The sequence below is a fragment of the Danio rerio genome, chromosome 1 (assembly GCF_049306965.1).
Source record: "Danio rerio strain Tuebingen ecotype United States chromosome 1, GRCz12tu, whole genome shotgun sequence".
NCBI classification, from domain to species: Eukaryota; Metazoa; Chordata; class Actinopteri; order Cypriniformes; family Danionidae; genus Danio; species Danio rerio.
Window position 1 is genome coordinate 34,517,069 of NC_133176.1, and position 19,990 is coordinate 34,537,058.

The following is a 19,990-nucleotide window of genomic DNA, read 5'->3' on the forward strand; positions in this document are numbered from 1 at the left end:
ATTTGTTAAATATATAATATTCAATTACATAAAATAATTAAAAGGACAAATGCTGGACCTTTTGGCAACACTTTTTCAGTTTAGGTCACAATTCACAGTATTAACAAACAATTAAACTAACACTACTAGCATAGTAAACTAACTAGCTGTTTGTTAATAATTAGTAAGGTACTAATTGGGTTTACGTTTAGGTTAGGGCTAGGCATGCCCCCACCCCGGCTACGGGCATGATGTAGTGGAGTAGCAAGTAACATGCTATTAGGTTATGTGATCGCTAGATGGCGATCTTGGATAATAAGAAGCTTACCACCACTAGGAGTTTGTCAGAGTCATTGGTCTTTAATTATAATCATCTGTCTCCCTATTCTACTGCATCCCAGAATAACACACGGCACCAAAAAAAATGTAAAAATATATATATTGAGTATATTTAATATGTTTTTGTCCGCAACTCGCCGTCACGCCGTGACGGAGATTCCCGAGCCTGTTTGGTCCAATGGGAGGCGTGCTCTCCTCAGCGCTCACCATGACAACGAGACTCCCAGCAGTGACGTCGCCATGTAAACATTTGCATATGCATTCCTATAAAGCACGGCGGTTCTCGCTCGGTGTTGTCAGTTCTCTCGGGGCTGCCCTTAGAAATTGACCAAGGTAAGTTCAAAATAAACTTCTCTTTCTAAACACCTGTCTCGTGTTTTTATTTGTCATGTACAGCAATACACTGTCATACAGGTCTGTTGAATGCATTTGTACGCAACGTGGTTTGACAATAAAGTAGCCTAACAAGTAAATAGTTGTTAAAAATGTACCTTCATTAGTCAACATTTGGGGAAGGTAGTAAAAAGTTAATCAAAGATGTCCTAAGACATAATGGTAATGTTATGGTTGTTACATGACTGTATTTATTATTACGTATGTATGTTTAAAACCAGCAGAATGAACTATATATTTAACATGTCATGAACTTATTGTTTTTTTTTTCTTTTTAAATTGCTCAATAAAAATTTCCTTAAGACAAGAATGGGTATTGTTTTTGGTCTTTTTTTTTCTTTTTTGTCAAACTACTGTAGGTTTTAAGTTACTACAGCAGATATAGGCTACCTATATCATTATATTGGTAGTCAGAGTTATTTTAATGACCCAAATCGAGTAAAATGTCTCCTACTCAAGTACTTTTTGCATGCAAAAGTCAAATTTACAGTTTTCAACAACAAAATTTAGTCTCGTAAAAATGACCAGTGGGGTGTGAGAAAAAAGTTAATGTCAAGTTATATATTATATATAAAAGAAGTTGAACAAGTTGTCTTAATATTTAGTCATAATGCATTTTTCTGTAGATTTCCATTAGACGTTTTTTTCTAAATCTGTAATTGGTAAATTGCTCCCAGGTCAATCTGGACTTTGTCCAATGAAGGTGAGGTGTATCTGAAAGGAGATTGTCCTATGTTCACATTTCTACTTTTGTTTTGGGTTTGTTTTTTGTTTTCTTTGTCCTATGAAGTGCTGTCTTTTCCTTTCTGTATCACAATGACATGATCTGGCAACGAATCACAGTACAAGCCGCAAAAAAATGAAATAAATTAGCCGTAGCTTACATGAGGACGTCCATCCAGAGTACGCTGTTACATTGACAACATGAGTAAGTAATTTGACTGTCTTATCCGTACACAATGACACAAGGACTTGTCATTCTGACGGCACTGACATGTTCATTGAGAGATGAACCAAGGACTTTAAGCAAGAGACTGGCCTTTGCATGTAATCCATGCTGTTTGGTTATTTGTATGTGCTGTTTTGAGAAATGCACTTACTGCTTAGCAAATTTCAAATCTGAGAAGTTTACCAAAGCGACTGAAAAAAAACTGTAATACAACACAAGTTAATGCAAAGATGAAAAGTCTGCAAAGACAAAAGTGTGTATTTTTATTTGCACATATCACTTTATAAAAATAGTAGCGTATACGTAATTCGGTTTTATATTTTTGGCTTAATATTTAATACTCGTTTTGATGTAACCATGTCTATATGGGAATGGAACATCACAACCATGGTTTCTGCAGGTGTCAGTCACTATTTCAAATGCATGACTTTTTAAGTCTTTTCTTAAAACCATTGTGACCCCGACATTTCTCAGAGGTGGCTATAAATATACAAATGTTGCACACATAACAATAGGCCTATATAAACATGAGCATATTGCCAACACAAAAAGTGCAACAGTTTTAACAGTCATGGGCTATATAGTTTGTATAATCATTTATTCATTTCTTTAATTTAATATTAATAACCTAACCTCAAGGAGACTGGTGGACAGCATGTGTTCAGGACAAGTCCATTGGTTTAATTTTGGAGATCATCCTCAATGGTCAGTTGTGGCCTGTGTTCATTTTCAATTTGATTACCATAAAGGGGTCAGAAAGTTTAACCTGGTGCTATAAGTTCAGTCTGTGCTGTTGATCTAACGTACAATCTAATCTAATACACAATTCTATGACAAAAATTAAGGGCCGATGGCTCTTTATTTGCATGCGATCCTTGCATGCATGAAATATTGCACATCATGACAAGTTTTGCTTGCTAACTGAAAACGTGCTAGATATAATGCATGTTTTCGTTCAGAATTGTGGTATTTTTAAAGTACTATCAAGTTTTCTAACTGGCGAGCGACATGATCTAGTGGGTCCGTCATCTTTAATGCGCGCGTTGGTGATTTCAGGAGGCGTGGCTTTGGACAGCAGGGGAGGGATTGTATTTGAAATATTATGCTAACCAGTTAGCATTTTGGCAGATCACCTAGTGCAGCTTTAACTGATGTCACACTAAAGCTCCGATCTGTCAGAAGTCAAACTGTGGCATTTAAATATGGTCAGTAGTAAAGTAGAACCTATTGTGGTATTTTCAGCATTTTTTGTTAGCATGATTTGGAGGGGCTCAAAAAAATAAGCCAATGTTGTTCTTGAAAGTACCTTTTTGACCTTTGAAAAAGTACATAGTTAATGGCATAAAGACACACTGAAGGGGAGGTTTTCACTCATCAAAACAACTAATTAAATAAAAGACACCAAACATCCCCTAAAAGGTCATTCAGGGTGACAAAACAGTTCAAGCATCTGAAAAATATTATTCCTTCATTTTCTTTTCGGCTTGGTCCCTTTATTATTACACGCCACCGTGGAATTAACCTGCCAATTTATCCAGCACAATTTTTACGCAACGGATGACCTTCCGGCCGCAACCCATCTCTGGGAAACATCCACACACACACACACACTCAGTCACACTCATACACTACGGAAAACTTAGCCCACCCAATTCACCTGTACCGCATGTCTTTGGACTTGTGGGGGAAACCGGAGCACCCGGAGGAAAACCCACGCGAATGCAGGGAGAACATGCAAACTCCACACAGAAACGGTAGCTGACCCAGCTGAGGCTCGAACCAGTGACCTTCCTGCTGTGAGGCAACGGCACTACCTACTGCGTCACCTAAAAATATTATATGTATGGCAAAGTTATATCCTAAATAGAGGGTCTCATCACTACAATTTATTTGTGTCTTTTTATTTTTGACAACCAAAGAGTGCTTAAACGGTCGGACGTCTGTAAAGAGAGAGACGCTTGCTTAGCATGGCACAAGGTCCATTAGACCTTGTTTTATTGGATTTGGCAACCAAAGTATTGAGTCCCTAAAGAGATAGTTCACCCTAAAAATGAAAATGCACTCACCATTTACTGACCTACATGCATGTAGTTCTACACGTTTATTCATACGTTTGCATTACTGAGAGCAGGAGAGAGACCGGCTGCACTAGTAGGCAGTAACGTTATCTTCATAATATTGTTTAATTAGCATAAATGATTAGCAAATGAATCTGTCTCGTCAGCCTTTACAAGTGAAGGAATTATCTGCACACAATCTGAATTCCCAAATAGAATAATACTACAAACTATATAATACTATTCATGAAAACACCTAAATAACAGACTAATCCAAATGCCCAACACGAGCGAGCTGCGCTCCAGACCAGATCAGCTCGATGACGTGTAATGTCTCCGACGCCGCCTGTAGTCCCATTTAGCAACTTGATAGCAAGCGTCTTTTTAAAGAAGCATAACCCATTAAAAAATTCAAGAGTGTGCTGTAAGTGATGTGTTTTATGTGGTAGAACAAAACGTGAAAGTATTTTGAGTTTGTGTTTGCCACGAACCTTATTTAAGCGATTTTACTGAAACCCCATCGAGAAAACCCATTGACTTTGGGAAGAAGGAACCGGAACTGCTAAAATTCTAACTCGCTTCCGGGTTTTTGCATACAAATTGACATCATAGTTCCTCCACTCAATTAGGAGTAGGCTAGCCTCAACAAGACTGACTGCTCATTTAGTCTACATCTAGGCCTATTGAACTACGTGCTTTAGCATAGGCCAACGAACTGCAGTACAGACACCAATTCTCACTTAAGCTCATTTCAGGTTATGATTAGACCTGTCCAGTTTCATCTGGAACGCATCCCAGATGACCTTCTGAAGTGGTTTGAGCGATCGGATGGATATCTGATCAGAAAAAAAAAAAAAAAAAAACGAATGAAGTGAGCAAACAGCCTCAAAAACACAGACGTGACAGGAATATATATTGAATATAAATACATTATATTCATTATTTGTTAAATATATAATATTCAATTACATAAAATAATTAAAAGGACAAATGCTGGACCTTTTGGCAACACTTTTTCAGTTTAGGTCACAATTCACAGTATTAACAAACAATTAAACTAACACTACTAGCATAATAAACTAACTAGCTGTTTGTTAATAATTAGTAAGGTACTAATTGGGTTTACGTTTAGGTTAGGGCAAGGCATGCCCCCACCCCGGCTACGGGCATGATGTAGTGGAGTAGCAAGTAACATGCTATTAGGTTATGTGATCGCTAGATGGCGATCTTGGATAATAAGAAGCTTACCACCACTAGGAGTTTGTCAGAGTCATTGGTCTTTAATTATAATCATCTGTCTCCCTATTCTACTGCATCCCAGAATAACACACGGCACCAAAAAAATGTAAAAATATGTATATTGAGTATATTTAATATGTTTTTGTCCGCAACTCGCCGTCACGCCGTGACGGAGATTCCCGAGCCTGTTTGGTCCAATGGGAGGCGTGCTCTCCTCAGCGCTCACCATGACAACGAGACTCCCAGCAGTGACGTCGCCATGTAAACATTTGCATATGCATTCCTATAAAGCACGGCGGTTCTCGCTCGGTGTTGTCAGTTCTCTCGGGGCTGCCCTTAGAAATTGACCAAGGTAAGTTCAAAATAAACTTCTCTTTCTAAACACCTGTCTCGTGTTTTTATTTGTCATGTACAGCAATACACTGTCATACAGGTCTGTTGAATGCATTTGTACGCAACGTGGTTTGACAATAAAGTAGCCTAACAAGTAAATAGTTGTTAAAAATGTACCTTCATTAGTCAACATTTGGGGAAGGTAGTAAAAAGTTAATCAAAGATGTCCTAAGACATAATGGTAATGTTATGGTTGTTACATGACTGTATTTATTATTACGTATGTATGTTTAAAACCAGCAGAATGAACTATATATTTAACATGTCATGAACTTATTGTTTTTTTTTTCTTTTTAAATTGCTCAATAAAAATTTCCTTAAGACAAGAATGGGTATTGTTTTTGGTCTTTTTTTTTCTTTTTTGTCAAACTACTGTATGTTTTAAGTTACTACAGCAGATATAGGCTACCTATATCATTATATTGGTAGTCAGAGTTATTTTAATGACCCAAATCGAGTAAAATGTCTCCTACTCAAGTACTTTTTGCATGCAAAAGTCAAATTTACAGTTTTCAACAACAAAATTTTGTCTCGTAAAAATGACCAGTGGGGTGTGAGAAAAAAGTTAATGTCAAGTTATATATTATATATAAAAGAAGTTGAACAAGTTGTCTTAATATTTAGTCATAATGCATTTTTCTGTACATTTCCATTAGACGTTTTTTTCTAAATCTGTAATTGGTAAATTGCTCCCAGGTCAATCTGGACTTTGTCCAATGAAGGTGAGGTGTATCTGAAAGGAGATTGTCCTATGTTCACATTTCTACTTTTGTTTTGGGTTTGTTTTTTGTTTTCTTTGTCCTATGAAGTGCTGTCTTTTCCTTTCTGTATCACAATGACATGATCTGGCAACGAATCACAGTACAAGCCGCAAAAAAATGAAATAAATTAGCCGTAGCTTACATGAGGACGTCCATCCAGAGTACGCTGTTACATTGACAACATGAGTAAGTAATTTGACTGTCTTATCCGTACACAATGACACAAGGACTTGTCATTCTGACGGCACTGACATGTTCATTGAGAGATGAACCAAGGACTTTAAGCAAGAGACTGGCCTTTGCATGTAATCCATGCTGTTTGGTTATTTGTATGTGCTGTTTTGAGAAATGCACTTACTGCTTAGCAAATTTCAAATCTGAGAAGTTTACCAAAGCGACTGAAAAAAAACTGTAATACAACACAAGTTAATCCAAAGATGAAAAGTCTGCAAAGACAAAAGTGTGTATTTTTATTTGCACATATCACTTTATAAAAATAGTAGCGTATACGTAATTCGGTTTTATATTTTTGGCTTAATATTTAATACTCGTTTTGATGTAACCATGTCTATATGGGAATGGAACATCACAACCATGGTTTCTGCAGGTGTCAGTCACTATTTCAAATGCATGACTTTTTAAGTCTTTGCTTAAAACCATTGTGACCCCGACATTTCTCAGAGGTGGCTATAAATATACAAATGTTGCACACATAACAATAGGCCTATATAAACATGAGCATATTGCCAACACAAAAAGTGCAACAGTTTTAACAGTCATGGGCTATATAGTTTGTATAATCATTTATTCATTTCTTTAATTTAATATTAATAACCTAACCTCAAGGAGACTGGTGGACAGCATGTGTTCAGGACAAGTCCATTGGTTTAATTTTGGAGATCATCCTCAATGGTCAGTTGTGGCCTGTGTTCATTTTCAATTTGATTACCATAAAGGGGTCAGAAAGTTTAACCTGGTGCTATAAGTTCAGTCTGTGCTGTTGATCTAACGTACAATCTAATCTAATACACAATTCTATGACAAAAATTAAGGGCCGATGGCTCTTTATTTGCATGCGATCCTTGCATGCATGAAATATTGCACATCATGACAAGTTTTGCTTGCTAACTGAAAACGTGCTAGATATAATGCATGTTTTCGTTCAGAATTGTGGTATTTTTAAAGTACTATCAAGTTTTCTAACTGGCGAGCGACATGATCTAGTGGGTCCGTCATCTTTAATGCGCGCGTTGGTGATTTCAGGAGGCGTGGCTTTGGACAGCAGGGGAGGGATTGTATTTGAAATATTATGCTAACCAGTTAGCATTTTGGCAGATCACCTAGTGCAGCTTTAACTGATGTCACACTAAAGCTCCGATCTGTCAGAAGTCAAACTGTGGCATTTAAATATGGTCAGTAGTAAAGTAGAACCTATTGTGGTATTTTCAGCATTTTTTGTTAGCATGATTTGGAGGGGCTCAAAAAAATAAGCCAATGTTGTTCTTGAAAGTACCTTTTTGACCTTTGAAAAAGTACATAGTTAATGGCATAAAGACACACTGAAGGGGAGGTTTTCACTCATCAAAACAACTAATTAAATAAAAGACACCAAACATCCCCTAAAAGGTCATTCAGGGTGACAATAACAGTTCAAGCATCTGAAAAATATTATTCCTTCATTTTCTTTTCGGCTTGGTCCCTTTATTATTACACGCCACCGTGGAATTAACCTGCCAACTTATCCAGCACAATTTTTACGCAACGGATGACCTTCCGGCCGCAACCCATCTCTGGGAAACATCCACACACACACACACACTCAGTCACACTCATACACTACGGAAAACTTAGCCCACCCAATTCACCTGTACCGCATGTCTTTGGACTTGTGGGGGAAACCGGAGCACCCGGAGGAAAACCCACGCGAATGCAGGGAGAACATGCAAACTCCACACAGAAACGGTAGCTGACCCAGCTGAGGCTCGAACCAGTGACCTTCCTGCTGTGAGGCAACGGCACTACCTACTGCGTCACCTAAAAATATTATATGTATGGCAAATTTATATCCTAAATAGAGGGTCTCATCACTACAATTTATTTGTGTCTTTTTATTTTTGACAACCAAAGAGTGCTTAAACGGTCGGACGTCTATAAAGAGAGAGACGCTTGCTTAGCATGGCACAAGGTCCATTAGACCTTGTTTTATTGGATTTGGCAACCAAAGTATTGAGTCCCTAAAGAGATAGTTCACCCTAAAAATGAAAATGCACTCACCATTTACTGACCTACATGCATGTAGTTCTACACGTTTATTCATACGTTTGCATTACTGAGAGCAGGAGAGAGACCGGCTGCACTAGTAGGCAGTAACGTTATCTTCATAATATTGTTTAATTAGCATAAATGATTAGCAAATGAATCTGTCTCGTCAGCCTTTACAAGTGAAGGAATTATCTGCACACAATCTGAATTCCCAAATAGAATAATACTACAAACTATATAATACTATTCATGAAAACACCTAAATAACAGACTAATCCAAATGCCCAACACGAGCGAGCTGCGCTCCAGACCAGATCAGCTCGATGACGTGTAATGTCTCCGACGCCGCCTGTAGTCCCATTTAGCAACTTGATAGCAAGCGTCTTTTTAAAGAAGCATAACCCATTAAAAAATTCAAGAGTGTGCTGTAAGTGATGTGTTTTATGTGGTAGAACAAAACGTGAAAGTATTTTGAGTTTGTGTTTGCCACGAACCTTTTTTAAGCGATTTTACTGAAACCCCATCGAGAAAACCCATTGACTTTGGGACGAAGGAACCGGAACTGCTAAAATTCTAACTCGCTTCCGGGTTTTTGCATACAAATTGACGTCATAGTTCCTCCACTCAATTAGGAGTAGGCTAGCCTCAACAAGACTGACTGCTCATTTAGTCTACATCTAGGCCTATTGAACTACGTGCTTTAGCATAGGCCAACGAACTGCAGTACAGACACCAATTCTCACTTAAGCTCATTTCAGGTTATGATTAGACCTGTCCAGTTTCATCTGGAACGCATCCCAGATGACCTTCTGAAGTGGTTTGAGCGATCGGATGGATATCTGATCAGAACAAAAAAAAAAAAAAAAAAACGAATGAAGTGAGCAAACAGCCTCAAAAACACAGACGTGACAGGAATATATATTGAATATAAATACATTATATTCATTATTTGTTAAATATATAATATTCAATTACATAAAATAATTAAAAGGACAAATGCTGGACCTTTTGGCAACACTTTTTCAGTTTAGGTCACAATTCACAGTATTAACAAACAATTAAACTAACACTACTAGCATAGTAAACTAACTAGCTGTTTGTTAATAATTAGTAAGGTACTAATTGGGTTTACGTTTAGGTTAGGGCTAGGCATGCCCCCACCCCGGCTACGGGCATGATGTAGTGGAGTAGCAAGTAACATGCTATTAGGTTATGTGATCGCTAGATGGCGATCTTGGATAATAAGAAGCTTACCACCACTAGGAGTTTGTCAGAGTCATTGGTCTTTAATTATAATCATCTGTCTCCCTATTCTACTGCATCCCAGAATAACACACGGCACCAAAAAAAATGTAAAAATATATATATTGAGTATATTTAATATGTTTTTGTCCGCAACTCGCCGTCACGCCGTGACGGAGATTCCCGAGCCTGTTTGGTCCAATGGGAGGCGTGCTCTCCTCAGCGCTCACCATGACAACGAGACTCCCAGCAGTGACGTCGCCATGTAAACATTTGCATATGCATTCCTATAAAGCACGGCGGTTCTCGCTCGGTGTTGTCAGTTCTCTCGGGGCTGCCCTTAGAAATTGACCAAGGTAAGTTCAAAATAAACTTCTCTTTCTAAACACCTGTCTCGTGTTTTTATTTGTCATGTACAGCAATACACTGTCATACAGGTCTGTTGAATGCATTTGTACGCAACGTGGTTTGACAATAAAGTAGCCTAACAAGTAAATAGTTGTTAAAAATGTACCTTCATTAGTCAACATTTGGGGAAGGTAGTAAAAAGTTAATCAAAGATGTCCTAAGACATAATGGTAATGTTATGGTTGTTACATGACTGTATTTATTATTACGTATGTATGTTTAAAACCAGCAGAATGAACTATATATTTAACATGTCATGAACTTATTGTTTTTTTTTTTCTTTTTAAATTGCTCAATAAAAATTTCCTTAAGACAAGAATGGGTATTGTTTTTGGTCTTTTTTTTTCTTTTTTGTCAAACTACTGTAGGTTTTAAGTTACTACAGCAGATATAGGCTACCTATATCATTATATTGGTAGTCAGAGTTATTTTAATGACCCAAATCGAGTAAAATGTCTCCTACTCAAGTACTTTTTGCATGCAAAAGTCAAATTTACAGTTTTCAACAACAAAATTTAGTCTCGTAAAAATGACCAGTGGGGTGTGAGAAAAAAGTTAATGTCAAGTTATATATTATATATAAAAGAAGTTGAACAAGTTGTCTTAATATTTAGTCATAATGCATTTTTCTGTAGATTTCCATTAGACGTTTTTTTCTAAATCTGTAATTGGTAAATTGCTCCCAGGTCAATCTGGACTTTGTCCAATGAAGGTGAGGTGTATCTGAAAGGAGATTGTCCTATGTTCACATTTCTACTTTTGTTTTGGGTTTGTTTTTTGTTTTCTTTGTCCTATGAAGTGCTGTCTTTTCCTTTCTGTATCACAATGACATGATCTGGCAACGAATCACAGTACAAGCCGCAAAAAAATGAAATAAATTAGCCGTAGCTTACATGAGGACGTCCATCCAGAGTACGCTGTTACATTGACAACATGAGTAAGTAATTTGACTGTCTTATCCGTACACAATGACACAAGGACTTGTCATTCTGACGGCACTGACATGTTCATTGAGAGATGAACCAAGGACTTTAAGCAAGAGACTGGCCTTTGCATGTAATCCATGCTGTTTGGTTATTTGTATGTGCTGTTTTGAGAAATGCACTTACTGCTTAGCAAATTTCAAATCTGAGAAGTTTACCAAAGCGACTCAAAAAAAACTGTAATACAACACAAGTTAATGCAAAGATGAAAAGTCTGCAAAGACAAAAGTGTGTATTTTTATTTGCACATATCACTTTATAAAAATAGTAGCGTATACGTAATTCGGTTTTATATTTTTGGCTTAATATTTAATACTCGTTTTGATGTAACCATGTCTATATGGGAATGGAACATCACAACCATGGTTTCTGCAGGTGTCAGTCACTATTTCAAATGCATGACTTTTTAAGTCTTTTCTTAAAACCATTGTGACCCCGACATTTCTCAGAGGTGGCTATAAATATACAAATGTTGCACACATAACAATAGGCCTATATAAACATGAGCATATTGCCAACACAAAAAGTGCAACAGTTTTAACAGTCATGGGCTATATAGTTTGTATAATCATTTATTCATTTCTTTAATTTAATATTAATAACCTAACCTCAAGGAGACTGGTGGACAGCATGTGTTCAGGACAAGTCCATTGGTTTAATTTTGGAGATCATCCTCAATGGTCAGTTGTGGCCTGTGTTCATTTTCAATTTGATTACCATAAAGGGGTCAGAAAGTTTAACCTGGTGCTATAAGTTCAGTCTGTGCTGTTGATCTAACGTACAATCTAATCTAATACACAATTCTATGACAAAAATTAAGGGCCGATGGCTCTTTATTTGCATGCGATCCTTGCATGCATGAAATATTGCACATCATGACAAGTTTTGCTTGCTAACTGAAAACGTGCTAGATATAATGCATGTTTTCGTTCAGAATTGTGGTATTTTTAAAGTACTATCAAGTTTTCTAACTGGCGAGCGACATGATCTAGTGGGTCCGTCATCTTTAATGCGCGCGTTGGTGATTTCAGGAGGCGTGGCTTTGGACAGCAGGGGAGGGATTGTATTTGAAATATTATGCTAACCAGTTAGCATTTTGGCAGATCACCTAGTGCAGCTTTAACTGATGTCACACTAAAGCTCCGATCTGTCAGAAGTCAAACTGTGGCATTTAAATATGGTCAGTAGTAAAGTAGAACCTATTGTGGTATTTTCAGCATTTTTTGTTAGCATGATTTGGAGGGGCTCAAAAAAATAAGCCAATGTTGTTCTTGAAAGTACCTTTTTGACCTTTGAAAAAGTACATAGTTAATGGCATAAAGACACACTGAAGGGGAGGTTTTCACTCATCAAAACAACTAATTAAATAAAAGACACCAAACATCCCCTAAAAGGTCATTCAGGGTGACAATAACAGTTCAAGCATCTGAAAAATATTATTCCTTCATTTTCTTTTCGGCTTGGTCCCTTTATTATTACACGCCACCGTGGAATTAACCTGCCAACTTATCCAGCACAATTTTTACGCAACGGATGACCTTCCGGCCGCAACCCATCTCTGGGAAACATCCACACACACACACACACACTCAGTCACACTCATACACTACGGAAAACTTAGCCCACCCAATTCACCTGTACCGCATGTCTTTGGACTTGTGGGGGAAACCGGAGCACCCGGAGGAAAACCCACGCGAATGCAGGGAGAACATGCAAACTCCACACAGAAACGGTAGCTGACCCAGCTGAGGCTCGAACCAGTGACCTTCCTGCTGTGAGGCAACGGCACTACCTACTGCGTCACCTAAAAATATTATATGTATGGCAAATTTATATCCTAAATAGAGGGTCTCATCACTACAATTTATTTGTGTCTTTTTATTTTTGACAACCAAAGAGTGCTTAAACGGTCGGACGTCTGTAAAGAGAGAGACGCTTGCTTAGCATGGCACAAGGTCCATTAGACCTTGTTTTATTGGATTTGGCAACCAAAGTATTGAGTCCCTAAAGAGATAGTTCACCCTAAAAATGAAAATGCACTCACCATTTACTGACCTACATGCATGTAGTTCTACACGTTTATTCATACGTTTGCATTACTGAGAGCAGGAGAGAGACCGGCTGCACTAGTAGGCAGTAACGTTATCTTCATAATATTGTTTAATTAGCATAAATGATTAGCAAATGAATCTGTCTCGTCAGCCTTTACAAGTGAAGGAATTATCTGCACACAATCTGAATTCCCAAATAGAATAATACTACAAACTATATAATACTATTCATGAAAACACCTAAATAACAGACTAATCCAAATGCCCAACACGAGCGAGCTGCGCTCCAGACCAGATCAGCTCGATGACGTGTAATGTCTCCGACGCCGCCTGTAGTCCCATTTAGCAACTTGATAGCAAGCGTCTTTTTAAAGAAGCATAACCCATTAAAAAATTCAAGAGTGTGCTGTAAGTGATGTGTTTTAAGTGGTAGAACAAAACGTGAAAGTATTTTGAGTTTGTGTTTGCCACGAACCTTATTTAAGCGATTTTACTGAAACCCCATCGAGAAAACCCATTGACTTTGGGACGAAGGAACCGGAACTGCTAAAATTCTAACTCGCTTCCGGGTTTTTGCATACAAATTGACGTCATAGTTCCTCCACTCAATTAGGAGTAGGCTAGCCTCAACAAGACTGACTGCTCATTTAGTCTACATCTAGGCCTATTGAACTACGTGCTTTAGCATAGGCCAACGAACTGCAGTACAGACACCAATTCTCACTTAAGCTCATTTCAGGTTATGATTAGACCTGTCCAGTTTCATCTGGAACGCATCCCAGATGACCTTCTGAAGTGGTTTGAGCGATCGGATGGATATCTGATCAGAACAAAAAAAAAAAAAAAAAAACGAATGAAGTGAGCAAACAGCCTCAAAAACACAGACGTGACAGGAATATATATTGAATATAAATACATTATATTCATTATTTGTTAAATATAATATTCAATTACATAAAATAATTAAAAGGACAAATGCTGGACCTTTTGGCAACACTTTTTCAGTTTAGGTCACAATTCACAGTATTAACAAACAATTAAACTAACACTACTAGCATAGTAAACTAACTAGCTGTTTGTTAATAATTAGTAAGGTACTAATTGGGTTTACGTTTAGGTTAGGGCTAGGCATGCCCCCACCCCGGCTACGGGCATGATGTAGTGGAGTAGCAAGTAACATGCTATTAGGTTATGTGATCGCTAGATGGCGATCTTGGATAGAAGCTTACCACCACTAGGAGTTTGTCAGAGTCATTGGTCTTTAATTATAATCATCTGTCTCCCTATTCTACTGCATCCCAGAATAACACACGGCACCAAAAAAATGTAAAAATATATATATTGAGTATATTTAATATGTTTTTGTCCGCAACTCGCCGTCACGCCGTGACGGAGATTCCCGAGCCTGTTTGGTCCAATGGGAGGCGTGCTCTCCTCAGCGCTCACCATGACAACGAGACTCCCAGCAGTGACGTCGCCATGTAAACATTTGCATATGCATTCCTATAAAGCACGGCGGTTCTCGCTCGGTGTTGTCAGTTCTCTCGGGGCTGCCCTTAGAAATTGACCAAGGTAAGTTCAAAATAAACTTCTCTTTCTAAACACCTGTCTCGTGTTTTTATTTGTCATGTACAGCAATACACTGTCATACAGGTCTGTTGAATGCATTTGTACGCAACGTGGTTTGACAATAAAGTAGCCTAACAAGTAAATAGTTGTTAAAAATGTACCTTCATTAGTCAACATTTGGGGAAGGTAGTAAAAAGTTAATCAAAGATGTCCTAAGACATAATGGTAATGTTATGGTTGTTACATGACTGTATTTATTATTACGTATGTATGTTTAAAACCAGCAGAATGAACTATATATTTAACATGTCATGAACTTATTGTTTTTTTTTTCTTTTTAAATTGCTCAATAAAAATTTCCTTAAGACAAGAATGGGTATTGTTTTTGGTCTTTTTTTTTCTTTTTTGTCAAACTACTGTAGGTTTTAAGTTACTACAGCAGATATAGGCTACCTATATCATTATATTGGTAGTCAGAGTTATTTTAATGACCCAAATCGAGTAAAATGTCTCCTACTCAAGTACTTTTTGCATGCAAAAGTCAAATTTACAGTTTTCAACAACAAAATTTTGTCTCGTAAAAATGACCAGTGGGGTGTGAGAAAAAAGTTAATGTCAAGTTATATATTATATATAAAAGAAGTTGAACAAGTTGTCTTAATATTTAGTCATAATGCATTTTTCTGTACATTTCCATTAGACGTTTTTTTCTAAATCTGTAATTGGTAAATTGCTCCCAGGTCAATCTGGACTTTGTCCAATGAAGGTGAGGTGTATCTGAAAGGAGATTGTCCTATGTTCACATTTCTACTTTTGTTTTGGGTTTGTTTTTTGTTTTCTTTGTCCTATGAAGTGCTGTCTTTTCCTTTCTGTATCACAATGACATGATCTGGCAACGAATCACAGTACAAGCCGCAAAAAAATGAAATAAATTAGCCGTAGCTTACATGAGGACGTCCATCCAGAGTACGCTGTTACATTGACAACATGAGTAAGTAATTTGACTGTCTTATCCGTACACAATGACACAAGGACTTGTCATTCTGACGGCACTGACATGTTCATTGAGAGATGAACCAAGGACTTTAAGCAAGAGACTGGCCTTTGCATGTAATCCATGCTGTTTGGTTATTTGTATGTGCTGTTTTGAGAAATGCACTTACTGCTTAGCAAATTTCAAATCTGAGAAGTTTAGCAAAGCGACTGAAAAAAAACTGTAATACAACACAAGTTAATGCAAAGATGAAAAGTCTGCAAAGACAAAAGTGTGTATTTTTATTTGCACATATCACTTTATAAAAATAGTAGCGTATACGTAATTCGGTTTTATATTTTTGGCTTAATATTTAATACTCGTTTTGATGTAACCATGTCTATATGGGAATGGAACATCACAACCATGGTTTCTGCAGGTGTCAGTCACTATTTCAAATGTATGACTTTTTAAGTCTTTGCTTAAAACCATTGTGACCCCGACATTTCTCAGAGGTGGCTATAAATATACAAATGTTGCACACATAACAATAGGCCTATATAAACATGAGCATATTGCCAACACAAAAAGTGCAACAGTTTTAACAGTCATGGGCTATATAGTTTGTATAATCATTTATTCATTTCTTTAATTTAATATTAATAACCTAACCTCAAGGAGACTGGTGGACAGCATGTGTTCAGGACAAGTCCATTGGTTTAATTTTGGAGATCATCCTCAATGGTCAGTTGTGGCCTGTGTTCATTTTCAATTTGATTACCATAAAGGGGTCAGAAAGTTTAACCTGGTGCTATAAGTTCAGTCTGTGCTGTTGATCTAACGTACAATCTAATCTAATACACAATTCTATGACAAAAATTAAGGGCCGATGGCTCTTTATTTGCATGCGATCCTTGCATGCATGAAATATTGCACATCATGACAAGTTTTGCTTGCTAACTGAAAACGTGCTAGATATAATGCATGTTTTCGTTCAGAATTGTGGTATTTTTAAAGTACTATCAAGTTTTCTAACTGGCGAGCGACATGATCTAGTGGGTCCGTCATCTTTAATGCGCGCGTTGGTGATTTCAGGAGGCGTGGCTTTGGACAGCAGGGGAGGGATTGTATTTGAAATATTATGCTAACCAGTTAGCATTTTGGCAGATCACCTAGTGCAGCTTTAACTGATGTCACACTAAAGCTCCGATCTGTCAGAAGTCAAACTGTGGCATTTAAATATGGTCAGTAGTAAAGTAGAACCTATTGTGGTATTTTCAGCATTTTTTGTTAGCATGATTTGGAGGGGCTCAAAAAAATAAGCCAATGTTGTTCTTGAAAGTACCTTTTTGACCTTTGAAAAAGTACATAGTTAATGGCATAAAGACACACTGAAGGGGAGGTTTTCACTCATCAAAACAACTAATTAAATAAAAGACACCAAACATCCCCTAAAAGGTCATTCAGGGTGACAATAACAGTTCAAGCATCTGAAAAATATTATTCCTTCATTTTCTTTTCGGCTTGGTCCCTTTATTATTACACGCCACCGTGGAATTAACCTGCCAACTTATCCAGCACAATTTTTACGCAACGGATGACCTTCCGGCCGCAACCCATCTCTGGGAAACATCCACACACACACACACACTCAGTCACACTCATACACTACGGAAAACTTAGCCCACCCAATTCACCTGTACCGCATGTCTTTGGACTTGTGGGGGAAACCGGAGCACCCGGAGGAAAACCCACGCGAATGCAGGGAGAACATGCAAACTCCACACAGAAACGGTAGCTGACCCAGCTGAGGCTCGAACCAGTGACCTTCCTGCTGTGAGGCAACGGCACTACCTACTGCGTCACCTAAAAATATTATATGTATGGCAAATTTATATCCTAAATAGAGGGTCTCATCACTACAATTTATTTGTGTCTTTTTATTTTTGACAACCAAAGAGTGCTTAAACGGTCGGACGTCTATAAAGAGAGAGACGCTTGCTTAGCATGGCACAAGGTCCATTAGACCTTGTTTTATTGGATTTGGCAACCAAAGTATTGAGTCCCTAAAGAGATAGTTCACCCTAAAAATGAAAATGCACTCACCATTTACTGACCTACATGCATGTAGTTCTACACGTTTATTCATACGTTTGCATTACTGAGAGCAGGAGAGAGACCGGCTGCACTAGTAGGCAGTAACGTTATCTTCATAATATTGTTTAATTAGCATAAATGATTAGCAAATTAATCTGTCTCGTCAGCCTTTACAAGTGAAGGAATTATCTGCACACAATCTGAATTCCCAAATAGAATAATACTACAAACTATATAATACTATTCATGAAAACACCTAAATAACAGACTAATCCAAATGCCCAACACGAGCGAGCTGCGCTCCAGACCAGATCAGCTCGATGACGTGTAATGTCTCCGACGCCGCCTGTAGTCCCATTTAGCAACTTGATAGCAAGCGTCTTTTTAAAGAAGCATAACCCATTAAAAAATTCAAGAGTGTGCTGTAAGTGATGTGTTTTATGTGGTAGAACAAAACGTGAAAGTATTTTGAGTTTGTGTTTGCCACGAACCTTTTTTAAGCGATTTTACTGAAACCCCATCGAGAAAACCCATTGACTTTGGGACGAAGGAACCGGAACTGCTAAAATTCTAACTCGCTTCCGGGTTTTTGCATACAAATTGACGTCATAGTTCCTCCACTCAATTAGGAGTAGGCTAGCCTCAACAAGACTGACTGCTCATTAAGTCTACATCTAGGCCTATTGAACTACGTGCTTTAGCATAGGCCAACGAACTGCAGTACAGACACCAATTCTCACTTAAGCTCATTTCAGGTTATGATTAGACCTGTCCAGTTTCATCTGGAACGCATCCCAGATGACCTTCTGAAGTGGTTTGAGCGATCGGATGGATATCTGATCAGAAAAAAAAAAAAAAAAAAAACGAAAGAAGTGAGCAAACAGCCTCAAAAACACAGACGTGACAGGAATATATATTGAATATAAATATATTATATTCATTATTTGTTAAATATATAATATTCAATTACATATAATAATTAAAAGGACAAATGCTGGACCTTTTGGCAACACTTTTTCAGTTTAGGTCACAATTCACAGTATTAACAAACAATTAAACTAACACTACTAGCATAGTAAACTAACTAGCTGTTTGTTAATAATTAGTAAGGTACTAATTGGGTTTACGTTTAGGTTAGGGCTAGGCATGCCCCCACCCCGGCTACGGGCATGATGTAGTGGAGTAGCAAGTAACATGCTATTAGGTTATGTGATCGCTAGATGGCGATCTTGGATAATAAGAAGCTTACCACCACTAGGAGTTTGTCAGAGTCATTGGTCTTTAATTATAATCATCTGTCTCCCTATTCTGCTGCATCCCAGAATAACACACGGCACCAAAAAAATGTAAAAATATATATATTGAGTATATTTAATATGTTTTTGTCCGCAACTCGCCGTCACGCCGTGACGGAGATTCCCGAGCCTGTTTGGTCCAATGGGAGGCGTGCTCTCCTCAGCGCTCACCATGACAACGAGACTCCCAGCAGTGACGTCGCCATGTAAACATTTGCATATGCATTCCTATAAAGCACGGCGGTTCTCGCTCGGTGTTGTCAGTTCTCTCGGGGCTGCCCTTAGAAATTGACCAAGGTAAGTTCAAAATAAACTTCTCTTTCTAAACACCTGTCTCGTGTTTTTATTTGTCATGTACAGCAATACACTGTCATACAGGTCTGTTAAATGCATTTGTACGCAACGTGGTTTGACAATAAAGTAGCCTAACAAGTAAATAGTTGTTAAAAATGTACCTTCATTAGTCAACATTTGGGGAAGGTAGTAAAAAGTTAATCAAAGATGTCCTAAGACATAATGGTAATGTTATGGTTGTTACATGACTGTATTTATTATTACGTATGTATGTTTAAAACCAGCAGAATGAACTATATATTTAACATGTCATGAACTTATTGTTTTTTTTTTCTTTTTAAATTGCTCAATAAAAATTTCCTTAAGACAAGAATGGGTATTGTTTTTGGTCTTTTTTTTCTTTTTTGTCAAACTACTGTAGGTTTTAAGTTACTACAGCAGATATAGGCTACCTATATCATTATATTGGTAGTCAGAGTTATTTTAATGACCCAAATCGAGTAAAATGTCTCCTACTGAAGTACTTTTTGCATCCAAAAGTCAAATTTACAGTTTTCAACAACAAAATTTTGTCTCGTAAAAATGACCAGTGGGGTGTGAGAAAAAAGTTAATGTCAAGTTATATATTATATATAAAAGAAGTTGAACAAGTTGTCTTAATATTTAGTCATAATGCATTTTTCTGTACATTTCCATTAGACGTTTT